Source organism: Hermetia illucens, chromosome 2 (genome assembly GCF_905115235.1).
Source record: "Hermetia illucens chromosome 2, iHerIll2.2.curated.20191125, whole genome shotgun sequence".
Lineage (NCBI taxonomy): Eukaryota > Metazoa > Arthropoda > Insecta > Diptera > Stratiomyidae > Hermetia > Hermetia illucens.
Genome location: NC_051850.1, coordinates 155,483,490 through 155,497,052, shown reverse-complemented (window position 1 = coordinate 155,497,052; position 13,563 = coordinate 155,483,490). Strand labels below are relative to the sequence as shown.

The following is a 13,563-nucleotide window of genomic DNA, read 5'->3' as shown; positions in this document are numbered from 1 at the left end:
GAATTATTTCTGGCTAGACGATGTTTTCAGCTATTGTGGTGCAAATAAAGGAAATGGGAGATTTATGAGTTTATGGGCGATGTTAATGCAATAACTTTGTGCTGCTGGATGGGGTATAATAGGATCAGGAATTCAGAAGAAGTTTTACAGGGTGCTGTCGAATCTAGTTGGAGTCTAAAGGGGGGCTCCCCATACATGCAAAAGGGGTATTTAAAAAAGAATCATCGGATATGGTCGAGTTGGGTATCAAATGAAAGCTCTCAATTTGTACTTTCCGAAACTGATATTATTTCTGGCGTGGATTGCATGTGCGTGAGTAAGGACTCAAAATGTACGCGCTTAAAATGAGGCAAGACTCATTTTCAGAAACTACCCATCCCAAAAATCCAAAAAAAAAAAAATCAGGAAAGTGCGCTTAGATGAAATCTAGGCGTCAAAATATGTCCCATTCACATATCTGCTCAAATAAACTTACTAATAGTATATTACCAACTTTTAGAAATTGGCTGAAAACCCCCCCCCCCTCCTTAAATTCATCCTAGGAGTACTAAATTGCACCGACATAGAGGGCATTATCGTGCATATGCATGTCAAATGAAAATGCAACTATTAGTGTCAAAGTTATAGCAGCTCAAACTTATCAATTTCGTACGTTTAGACGTCATAATTCATCATCATCAACGGCGCAACCGGTATCCGGTCTAGGCCTGCCTTGATAAGTAACTCCAGACATCCCGGTTTTGCGCCGAGGTCCACCAATTCGATATCCCTAAAAGCTGTCTGGCGTCCTGACCTACGCCATCGCTCCATCTCAGTCAGGGTCTGCTTCGTCTTCTTTTTCTACCATAGATATTGCCCTTATACACTTTCCGGACTGGATCATCCTCATCCATACGGATTAAGTGACCCGCCCACCGTAACCTATTGGGTCGGATTTTATCCACAAGTTGACGGTCATGGTATCGCTCATAGATTTCGTCGTTATGTAGATTACGGAATCATCCATCCTCATGTAGGGGCCAAAAATTCTTCGGAGGATTCTCCTCTCGAACGCGCCCAAAAGTTCGCAATTTTTCTTGATAAAAACCCAAGTCTCCGAGGAATACATGAGGACTGGCAAGATCATTGTCTTGTACAGTAAAAGTTTTGACCCTATGGTAAGACGCTTCGAGCGGAACAGTTTTTGTAAGCTAAAATAGACTCTGTTGACTGCCAACAACCGTGCATGGATTTCAACATCGTGGCTGTTATCGGTTGTGATTTTTGACCCTAGATACGAGAAATTATCAACGGTCTCAAAGTTGTAGTCTATCTTTATTTTTCCCATTTGACCAGTGCGGTGTGATGTTGTTGGTTGGTTGGTTTTTGGTGCTGACGTTGCTACTACATACTTTGTCGTGCCTTCATTGATGTGCAGCCCAAGATCTCGCCCCGCCTGCTCCATCTAGATGAAGGCAGTTTCTACGTCTCGGGTCGTTCTTCCCATGGTGTCGATATCGTCAGCATAGACCAGTAGCTGGGTGGACTTAAAGCGGATCGTACCTCTTGCATTTACCCCAGCGTCACAGATCACTTTCTCGAGGGCCAGGTTGAAGAGGACGCATGATAGGGTATCCCCTTATCTCAGACCGTTGTTTATCTGCCCTCGCACATTGGTCAGGGTCAGCCTAGTCAGTCTTATTAATTTCGTTAGGATATCGAATTGTCATGACCGTGTAAAGTTTTACCCTGGCTATGCTATCATAGACGGCTTTAAAGTCGATGAACAGATGACTGATGTCTTAATTAAAGAGAATAATTGACATTCGAGTAAAAGATTAAAATTCCATTCACGAAGAATCTATTTCTCCCCAGCCCTTTTTGTTTTGTTTGCAAACTCTTCATACGTGTAAAAGGGGGGTGTACATTTTTTTTTTTCACCGAATAAAATCATGTGGGTTATAAAATGAAAGGCCTTGATTAGCACTTTTCGAAGCCGGTCTTAGTTTTGATATTTGTTAGAAAGGGGAGTGAGAGGGGTAGTAACTGATGACTTCTTTAAAGGACCCATTCTCAGATACTACCTAACCGAAAAATCTGAAAAAACTCATGAAGCTGCCTCTATATGGTGCCCAGGCGTCAAAATACTCTCCATATCGATATCTGTTCAAATTAAGTTAATAATAGTGTATTACCATATTTTTGGGAAAATTGAGTAAAACTCCCTTAACTTTATCTCAGAGTTATAAAGGTTGGTAGTGGTATAAAATATAATATGAAGCATATTATCCCCAAGTTTGATCAAAATCATACTATTATTAACAAAGTTACAGTAGCTCAAAATTTTCTTCACCGTGTAAATTTACAGCCCGAAATACTAAATCTGACATGCTAAATGCATGTACATAACGGGCTACGTACAAGTGGGATATTTCTACACTCAAATATATTATACTTACATAAGAAGCGAACAAAACCTTTCATACCTGAAGCGCCCAGCTTCCGGTTTCCCGACTTGTTTATATCTGGTGTCGGTTAAATTCTTCGCATTTGCTAATAATATTAAACTCGGAGTGTGAAGCGTATGAGGTTGACTATTATCAATACAGGGCTTTCCATCAAATGATCTATTTAAATCGCTTTCTAAAAACTAGAGGGCAATGGATACTTAACTTTGTGACACGGAGCTGTTATGCACGTAGCTCCTCATATCTTCTTCTTTTTCTTCAGCCTTTGTCCCATTCACAAGCGGGCTTGGCTTGTCGTGATTGGTTTCGCCATTTTATTTTATCAAACGCCTGATCTGGATGTAATCTTGAGGCTTTTAAATCCCCATCCAGGGTATCAAGCCACGGTTGTTTCGGCCGGCCAGAGCGATTATTGGCAAGTGAATTCTCGTTAGCACGAGTTACGTGGCCATACCATCGAAAAAACCTCACACGCAGTTTTTCCACGATTGGTGCAACCCCATATTGATCGCGGATATCCTCATTTCGAACGTTATCAAAACGTGTCACGCCACTAGTCCAACGTAACATCTTCGTCTCCATTAACGCAAGACGCTGTTCATTGTCTTTTTTAGTCGGCCAACACTCAGAACCATAGAAAGCGACAGGATGGACGGCATTGCGGTAAAGTTTCCATTTGAGACGTTCGTTGATACGTCGATCACAAAGAATACCAGTTGTGGAACGCCACTTCATCCAGGTTGTGTTAACGCGTAAAGCAATTTCATAACGCAGTTCTCCATTTGCCGATAACATTGATCCGAGATATTTAATTTGGTCAGGTCTGGGCAGGTTATTGGAGCTGACAAAACGGAGCAATTTTAATATCTCGAGTCAATGCTCTCAGAACTGCGTTATGCTTCTCACATAGGGAAAGACAAAACCGTTTATACCTGAAGCGTCAAGCTTCCAGTTTCCCGACATGTTTGCTTTTGTCTCGAAGAAATGATGGGCACATAGTGAACTTATAGCTGCATCAATATAGGGAACATCCTTCCTCTAATTTAATTAATCCTGGAACAAATTCGAGGAACCTTCTTTGGAAATTGACTTTCAAATCTTATTAGCTATTTAATACTTTCATGACAGGACATTTTCTTTCTTCATTCATTCAATATGGTTGACCCTCTTTCGTTATCAAAGGCAACTCGTTTCAATTCCTTATAAGCTAAGCGCAAAAAAATCAATCTTTTTTATTTTCAGTTGTTATTCTATTTCAAATAGGATTTCCACTTCTGTTTTTGTGTTTGAAATACACGTTGAAAGATAATACTTTACAAAAATAACAAATCCCTTTTAGTATTTCTTAGGCACTCAAAAAAATCGCCTTAACTTCAAATAAGCCTTCTTAATTCGGTCACCTTGTCTACGCACAGCGGGGAATATCTACAATTCCCGAAATTATCTTGACCTCTTATTTTTCTCAGATAATTGGGACCGACGAATATAATTGAAAAAACACAAAGGATACCGGGCATTGTTAATTTGGATTCTGAATGAAAAATACTAGTCTTGTTGTTATCGAACAAACTTAAAAAAAATACACTGTAGTCTAGGATGGAGGGATTTAATCAAGGAGTCTTTTAACAAATTAGTGAAGGACTATTTGGAATTAAAATTTTTTTTCAACATGTTCCTTCGTATCTCTGGAAATCATATCCTGCTTTCTAAAATAAGTCATGCCTGTGAATTGGGGTTCAGAAAACACTCAAAGTCTTCCTTGCTTGTCCTATTGCTACCGAAAACTCAAAAACGCCTCGGGCAGGAACTGACCTCAGGTCGAAGATCTTTGGCTATCGAAAACGCACTAAGATTGGTTTCTCCTCTATAACGGCACCGAGGGTCCTCAGAATACTCGCTTTCTCCAACTTGAGCGGGAATTCCAGCGATATAAACTATACATTCTGGGCCTAAGCCAAGTAAGATGGTGGGACTCTGGAGAGTACTTCTCTTTCCCGGCAATGTACTTTTTACTTTGGAAAGCCAAGTGGTGTACAAAGTACAATGCTATGCATCAACCGAGATTGCCGATATAGTGGAGAAAGATGCTTTCTATGAGCAATTAAACGCCGTTGAGGCGAGGCCTCGTAATGGGGACATTGTGATCGTGAAGGCTGATTTGAATACCAAGGTGGGATCTGGTAATACCTTGGGGAAACAGATTCTTGGCGACTGTAGCGATAATGGTGGGTGGTTCGTGGATTTCTGCACATTTCACCGCCTCGTTATTGGTGACACATTGTTCTAGCGCAGACCCTGCTATAAGGTCCAGATTTTAGACAAGGCAACGAAAGCGGATGCGGCGCAGTTAATGCCTTGGAAAACATCCAGTTCGATGCGACTGTCACCAGAAACCACGCTTCCTAGATATACAAATCGATTGACGCCTTTGATACTCTTGACATTATTAGAAACAGAAAAAGTATGATGACTCGTCAGACTGAGAAACTTGGTTTTCTTGGTGTTTATCTTCAGTCCCTGTGCTTCCCTTTCCAGATCCAAAGCCATTCGACCAAGGTTCATGACCCGGTGAGAGAGTAAGAACGCCTCCACGTCATCCGGACAAGGCAGCCTGCGTCACTGATAACAAAAAAAAATAATATCGATAAGAGGATGCAACTCAGGTGGACTCCGCTTTGAACCTCAAAATCCTCTGAGATTTTATCTCAGTGAAGGGCGTGATATTACCCGCCATCATATTTCGCTCTGATAATAGCTATTAGCACTCCAGATACACTCCCTGTTATCGAGAAGTTTTTCAAAATCCAAGCAGTGCAGATGCAGTAAAGATCTAAAGTCCACGCACTGTTCCAAAATAATGTGTAGGCTGTTGATTCAAAAGGATTCGAAGGGAAAATCAGCCTGGTCTCTGTCGATCAAGCTTTTATGTTTGCAACTATTATGTTTGTGATGGCAGGGAGCGGGCCACGTTACCTTGGGCATTTGAAGGAGTGCGAGCGTCTCGGGAAGTCATGGAGCGATCAGATGGACATTTCCGATAACCGCAAACGATGGCACGTAGGTGGAATTGACGCACTAGGGTGAATGGCAACCATATATATGTATATATATATATACGGGTATAAAGGCTGGATCTGGATGCAGTTACGAGGCTTTCAAATCACCATTCAGCGTATCAAATCACCGTTGTTTCAGTCGCCTTTTTACTCTTTTCCCATCAACTTCGATGTTCAAATCAATGTGGCCAAGCCAGATCCCACAGCGCGAATTACTTGGCCATACCATTGAAGGCACCTCTCTCGCAATTTTGCACGATCGGTACAATCCCATATCGATCATGTGTATCCTCAATTCGAACGTGGTCATAGAGTGCTACGCCGCTTGCCCAACTTAACCACTATCGCGATGTATCGTTCATTGTCTTTTATAGTGGGCCAACACTTGACTGCCATATTCCCGCCGGGTTAAATTCTTCAGTATTACGCACTAAAGGAGATTTCCGATATAAGCAAGAAGGATGCTTTCTGTAAGCAAATACATGCAGTTGCACAGAGGCTTCCAAAAGGTGAAATTGTGATAGTAGTGGTTGATCTGAATCATCGACTTACCGGCAAAGAGCTTCTAATCAGATCGACCATATTGCAATCAGCAGTAGATTTAAATGTGTGTAACAAATTAGGTCCAAACTGGCTTCAAAAGGGACTATCATCTGGTTGTTACTTACCTTCGCTAGCATGTCACTATTAGGTTTGCCCACGGGGGAATAAAGTGTTGACCCTCTAAATTCACTACTTCTTGCTGCCCAGATGAAAGGAACTTGGACACCAAGGACGTAGATGATCATTGACTTTAATCTATGGTAGGAATGAACTGATATAAGATGTTGAGAGCAGTGCAACAAGTGCAGGGTGGTGTATGCCATGACAAAAGGAATTCCACTAATGTGGTAAGGAAAACAAAAACTACCACAAATAGCAACAATTTGGTCTCCGTATATCGCATAACGTACGTCACCATCAACGTGCCAAATCAATGAAACTGTTCAGCTTATCTGTCCACCCCTTACAGCCTTTACAAAGTTCCCAACTCCACTTGTTCGTAAATTCTGGGCACCTGAAATTTTTCTGAGTGGGGTAAGAAGTGGGTGACCGTTAAGATTCTGGAGAAATGTCCCCACCTTGAGTGCAACAATTGAAAATGCATTTGCGTCGCAATGGTTGAGCACAGCCTCTCGATTTTGTTCTACTTCCGGAGGCCATGGATGGATAAGCTAATCCTTTGCATAACACTAAATATGTCGATAAAGAAACTCAAACATAATCTTATTGAAAACTAACACCGGGTGGGCGCCATGCTCTATGCTGAAGAATGAATATATCAACATCATCAGCATCAACGGTGCAAGAATCGGTATCCGATCTGGGCCTGCCTTAATAAGGAACTGCAGACATCCTGGTTTTGCGCTGCAATCCTCAAATTCGATACCCCCAAAAGTTATCTGGCGTCCTCAGTTACGCCATCCCTCCATCTCAGGCAGGGTCTGCCTAATTTGCTTTTTCTACCGAAGATACTACCCCCTTATAGACTTTTCGGGCTGGATCTTCCTCATCCATACGGATTAAGCCGGATTTAATCCACAACCAGGCGGTCGGGGTATCGCTCATAGATTTCGTCGTTAGAATAAAGAAAAACTGTTCAAAAAAAATCGGGAAGCGTATTATCTGCTCCCCACCAAGTTATCAAGTTGGAGAGCTAACATATACCACAAAGGTTCGGTCAATATTTAACGTCTCTGCCGTACAACCAACGGGGGTCAGTTTAAAACTCCAAGATAACTTGGTACAAGTCCTGCTTAAGTGGAGAAACATGGAATCGTAGTTTTTTATGATATTGAAATGATATCCATGGTGATTATGATGCAGCCCTGCCACTAGGATTTTCAACGGGTATAAATATTGCCGGGACATTCTACCCCCTACAATGGGCGGCACGGATGAGGATTACACCAAATTTTCTTAAACGAACATTTAAGTAGTTAGGTATGGATTGGGACGAAATCCCCACAAAAGAAATTTTGACCCATTGGAAATGTTTGGAGCCGGACTTCTGCCTGCAAACCATCCGAATTCCCCATAGATTTATTATGTCAAAGGGCATTACTGTGAGCTACACGGATTCTGCTTTGTCTTCGAATCAGCTTACGCAGCAATAGTATACAGTAATATCATCGGCTCAAGCGGAGGTCTGTCTACCGCTGCTTTGTGTCAAGAGCAAGTTGAAATCATAGAAAGCTAAGGGGAATCGGACGAAGCTAGAGTTGATCGGGGCTTTACGAACCATAGAGGGCGATACGGCGGACGACACTGCGGTAAATTTTAGACATGAGACGTTCGTTGATACGTCGGTCACAATGAACGCTATTGTGGAACGCCACTTCATCAAAGTTGCGCTCATGGGTGAAGCAATTTCATAACGCAGTCTACCAATGGCCGATAAGGTTGATTCGCGATATTTAAATCGCTTAGTTGCATCGGTGCAATCTAATATCGATCACGGATATCCAAATTTTGTATGTGATGAAAACGTGTGACGTCTCCATTACCGCAAGATGCCGTTCCTTGTCTTTTAAAGTCGGCCAACTCTCAGAACCATAGAGAGCAACAGGGCGGACGACATTGCGGTAAATTTTCGATGTGAGACGTTCGTTGATACGTCGATCACAATGAATACCAATTGTGGAACGCCAATTCATCCAAGTTGCGTTAATGTATGAAGCAATTTCATAACGCAGCTCTCCATTGGCTGATAGCGTTGACCCGAGGTATTTAAATCGCTCAGTTCTGGGCAGGTCACTGCCGCTGGCACTGATTGTGCCTGTTTCATAGGGATCTGTTGTCAAAAATTCAGTTTTATTCAGATACAATATGAGACCGTTTTGCATGAGGCGATCATTCCATTCCGAACATATGAGTTAAGTGGATGGAGTTTTTTTTTGGGGTCAAGTTGTTTGGGATAGCTAAGATTAGTTTGTTTATAATAATTGTGGTTCTAGCAGGATCCGCGCGAATAATGAGGGCAGGGAATTTTTTCCGACTTGCCCCCTTTGAATTAGTGTTGATTGATGTCGATTGAGGTTGACTGATGGAAATCTTGGTTGGGTGTTGATTGGAGTTAATCGAAACATGTGTTAGAATCTTCAGAGCGAGTGAACTGGACCGATGAAGGATGTAGATTGTGTACTGTTGAGCGGCTGCGGTTACTTTGAATGACAGTGAGCTCTTCTTAGTTCTCATGGCAACCGGCGTTCTCCTTACGAATTATTTCCAGATGTTGGTAGTTGGAGATCATTTGTCAAGGATCGAACCGCTGTTCCCGGTCCTTATGGGTTGATGGTTTGTCATTAGGGTTGCTCCAAAGAGATGCGAGCCGTTCATACTGGACCGGCTCGTCATCTTCCTGAGGGCTCTCGGGAAGTGGTGGACTTGCGGCCTCAACGTAACGACCTCTTCTTCTTCCTCGGAGACGTCAGCCTCCATTTCGAAGCCATTACTGGGGGTCGTACCAGGGCTTTCGGTAGTGCTTGAACATTCGTTTTCCTCACTATCCCCAGGGGGTTGGATCTTTTCAGGGCCAGAATCCAACTCCTAGGGCAATAAGGATCTATCGTCCATATTGCGCTTCGACCTACCATTGCCGACGCGCCTTTTCACTAACACAAACCGCGACTAACAGGGTTTTCCTATTCGTACGCAGCTGGGATGACACTCCCATTTTTCAGTGACGGTAAAATATGTGTATTTATATAATGTTATATACGAAACAAGAAATATAATTCATGTTGGACCAATTTGCTTCGGCTGAGTTTAAGACTCAAGAAGAAGGTTATCACACTGCACATTTGCGTTGTAGCCATTTTTTGGAAAGTGAAGGGAAATTTTTCTTCAATTGGCCCAGTCCGGCATTGAGTGTATGCTGACCAAAAACCCTTCCTTCCAATCCTGAAACAATCAGTCCCCCTACCTTGGCCTGTCTATTTAATTTGGGCTAATTTGTTAACTAGCGCAAGGAGAATTTCGCATTCAAATTTATAGAAAATTCAAACAAGTTGACGGGACACAAATCAATGGAATCATGGTACCAACGAGAAAGGATTATTTTTCTATGTATTATAATTCCAGGTTCAATTCGATTTTATATATCTAGATTAAACATAACAGCTTTCTGCGAAACTTCGGCAATGTTTCTACCCAAGAACGAAGTGTACTACCATCACCTTGTATAATATATATATAGAGCCACCCTTTTATGAAACGGATGGAAAAACTGTTGTGGAATTCGATAACACTCTTCCTAGTTTAAGTATTTATTGATTTCGACATCCTTTTCCGCATTCAAATAGGGAGAAAAAATGTCTTTATGAAAAGTAGGTGAAATCCCAACTGCTTTATAGATTAGGCAATGAAAATATTTTTTTGAATGAGATCTCAACTAATTCCTTTCAAAATTCATAAGATTGGGGTATTCATATTTGAAAGGTTCAGATTTTGCATTGAAAATGTAATTTCAATGGAAATTCAGATTTGTCATAGCCTAGATTTCCCTAAGGTACCTTCCTTACCAATTTATGGCTACAACTGAAAAGTTTTTTTTTGTCCTCTTTTACATCTGACAAACTTATCTGATTTTCATTTAAATTCTGTTTGGAAGACTCGACAGCGTAAAAAGGCATAGACGCAGATTAAATTTCATGCTGTTTTCCATCAATCAGTCCATAAGTTTGTGAATTTCACGAGGAGAAAAATCCAGCTATATTGTGATTTATGGACATCGAAATTCCATGAAAACTTTGCGGCTGTTGACGCCATGTAAAAATCATGAAAATATTTTTCTCGTAAATTCGTTAATATTGTTAATGATACTGTCCGGAAGTACTTAAAATTTATCCGGTCAGGATTCCTGGCTCCGTTAAACAAATTATCAAAGTTTATCACTGTCCGCAACAATAATCATCAATTTCCTCCTATGACATCCTTCAGCATAATTCTTACATAATAGAGTTGTTATCATTAAAATCATGAAGCTTGAAGTTGTTACAGGACATAAATCAGATAAATGTTTTGCGGGGCGAGATACACTGGGAAAATGTGAGGAGCGAACATTATTATGATTTAGGAAGTAAGTTGTTCAGTTGTGTGAATATTCTTCTGGAGGTTGTATTGTTTTTCCAGACAACTAGCTCACGTGTGTTTAGGCATTTTGTTAGATGTTCTACATCCCCTTCAGTATAAGACAGTGAACCAGTCAATACAACCTACCGGAAGCTCGCGTTTCGGATATAGAGGTTTTTTGTTCATCTTATGTAAAAAACTTCAACGCACATTTTTCTATCCGTATATAGTTACAAATCGAACATATTCCTTCATCATTCAGTCATTCATTCATTCTTTCCCAAACTATAATACAAATTATACGTACATAGTGCAGCCATAGATGTTATCCTCACCCTAAACAAACAAACTGCCTATTTCCGAATACTGTACATATATATACACGTATGTAAATTGATCGTAGCCATATTTCCGAATTACTTCGTGCACAAAAGCATACATATATACATATATAGTACGTGTATTAAATACGGCTGGTTTAATGTACAAATATATCTTTTTTGTGCGTACACGGAGGTGGAAAATCTTAGAAAGACACATCCGCCGCCCGAACGCCGGAACTATAGCGGGCGCATGTGGGATTCACACCCACTAAAAACCACCCCCGGTCTCTCCAGCCCCAGCCCCGCGGGACCACCATTAAGGTATTACTTCGCGGGGTAGGTTTGCTCTTAGGCACTAATCCTTCTCCTATTTGCAGCTTTCCTCCTTCTTTGTTCCTTCAGAAACTCCTCCTGCATTTGGATGATTGCGGAGCCAACCGCAAGCCACTTCTCCTCGGACTCCAGCATCTCAGTAACCAAGCTCTTCGGGGTCCCGCTCTTGCCCAGTACCTGGTTTAAGCTCCTTCTCTCCATCGCAAATCGTGGGCAGTGAAACATCACATGCTCTGAATCCTCCAGTATGCCATCGCATCTGGGACTGTTCGGAGAATCATCCAACCCAAAGCAGTGCAGATACTGCCTGTAGCAACCACCGTGTCCCGTGAAGAACTGGGTAATGTGGTAGTTGGTCTCCCCATGTTTTCGCTGAAGCAACACTCAAATGTTGGGAATGAGCCTGTGCGTCCACCGACCTTTCGTAGACTCGTCCCATCTGCGTTGCCAGAGATCAAGCGACTCTGACCTTGCGGCATTTCTACGCTGTGCATGCCCCTCCATACGGCTTGCATTGTACAGGACACTCATTTCTTTGGCCAGAATGTCAACCGGGATCATGCCTGCCACCACCAATACTGCCACATCTGATGTGGTTCTAAAAGCACTGCAAACCCTCAAAGCCATCCGCCGGTAAACCGAGTTCTTCTGCTTCCGTCTCTGAGAGTTTGCAAGCGCCTCTGCCCACACAGACGACGAGTAGAGCAGGATGGAGCGCGCCACTCCGGCTAGCACCAACCTCCGGCAATGTTTCGGTCCACCAATATTTGGCAACATTTTTGCAAGTGCCGTGGTGGCACTGGCTGCCTTTTGGCATGCATACTCTAAGTGTTCCCTAAAACTCAATTTGGTGTCAATTATTACCCCCAGGTACTTAATAGTCGGCTTTGATACGACCGTATGTCCACCGACCTCCACTTTCACAGTGTTGTTTTTTCTGCGGTTCGTTATTGAGACCGCTTCCGTTTTCGCGTCCGCCAAGGTCAGCCCGGCCTTTTCTAGCCAGGACTTTACCGCTCTCACTGTTTCCGTTGCGTATACCTCAACATCTTATGGGTGTTTTGCTGCGACAACCACAGCTAGGTCATCAGCAAAGCCGACAATCGTAGTCCCCTCTGGGACGGGAAGAGCAAGCACCCCATTATACATAATATTCCACAACAGGGGACCAAGTACCGATCCCTGTGGTACCCCGGCTGTGACAATGTACTCTTTGGGGCCCTCATCCGTCCCGTACCAGAGAGTCCTCTCTGAGAGGTAGTTTTCCACCAAATTCGCTAAGTATCCGGGGACACCTATGTCAGCCAACGCCCCTTTAATTCTATTCCAGTTGGCCGAGTTGAATGCGTTTTTCATATCGAACGCCACCACGACACAGCACCCGCCAGAAATCAGTGCACCTTTTGCCAGGTTTACCAAATTTGCCTTCCCCTATTTTCGTAGTGAGGGAACAGAGCGGTAACAATCTGTTTCAGGAGGCGCGGACAGGTCACCTGGGGTGATGTCCGCAGCCTTTTCATCACCACTCTATAAGCCTCGCCCCAAGGATTTATGTCGGCATGGTCGCACAGCTGTTTGAAGCAGTTCTTTTTGCTCCTCCGAATGGCTTCCTTTAGGCGGCCACGCAATTGCTTGTGCGCCTCCTCTCGACCGTCGCCACCGGGTTTTCCCCTGAGCCTCTGGCAAAGCCTCCTTGCCCGAAAACATGCGGCTCGAAACTTGCGATTTCGTTGTTCCACCAGTAGTTGAGTTACCTACTGAGGAGCAATCGCCTGCTGGACATAGTAGCATCGCATGCTTCCGTCACCCATCGAGTGATCTGGGTGGCTTTCTCTCCAGCCGTACCATTCAGGGATATGTCGAATTTGAGCACCGCGGAAAACGTGTCCCGCTCGAAAGCTTTCACTGTCCAGCCAACCACCCGGCATTCTGGGAAAACTCTTTTTTGAGCTCGATCCGCCCTTGATCTCTATGCAGATTGCCTGGTGGTCGCTGTGAATATAGTCCTCACTGACATGCCAAGCGATTCTACTGGCTAAAGTGGTACTCACGTATGTCAGGTCCACTATAGACCCCAGGCCGCTTCCCCGAAAAGTGTACGAAGACCCAACATTCGCCAGTACCACGTCCAGCTCCACGCATGCTTCGAGGAGAACACGTCCCCTCACATTAGTTATCCGGCTGCCCCATTCAAGAGCCCACGCATTGAAATCGCCTACTATTATGATAATAATGTACAAATATATCTATCTGAATTAGGCACTACCCGCAAACTTGATTAGCACGCATATA

General features: G+C 43.0%; 1 protein-coding gene across 1 annotated transcript in view; it reads left to right on the top strand.

The window, feature by feature from the left end:
* The window catches only part of LOC119648958, a 161,013-nt gene that overhangs the window by 1,592 nt on the left and 145,858 nt on the right, over nucleotides 1–13,563 (top strand). The window lies entirely within an intron of this gene.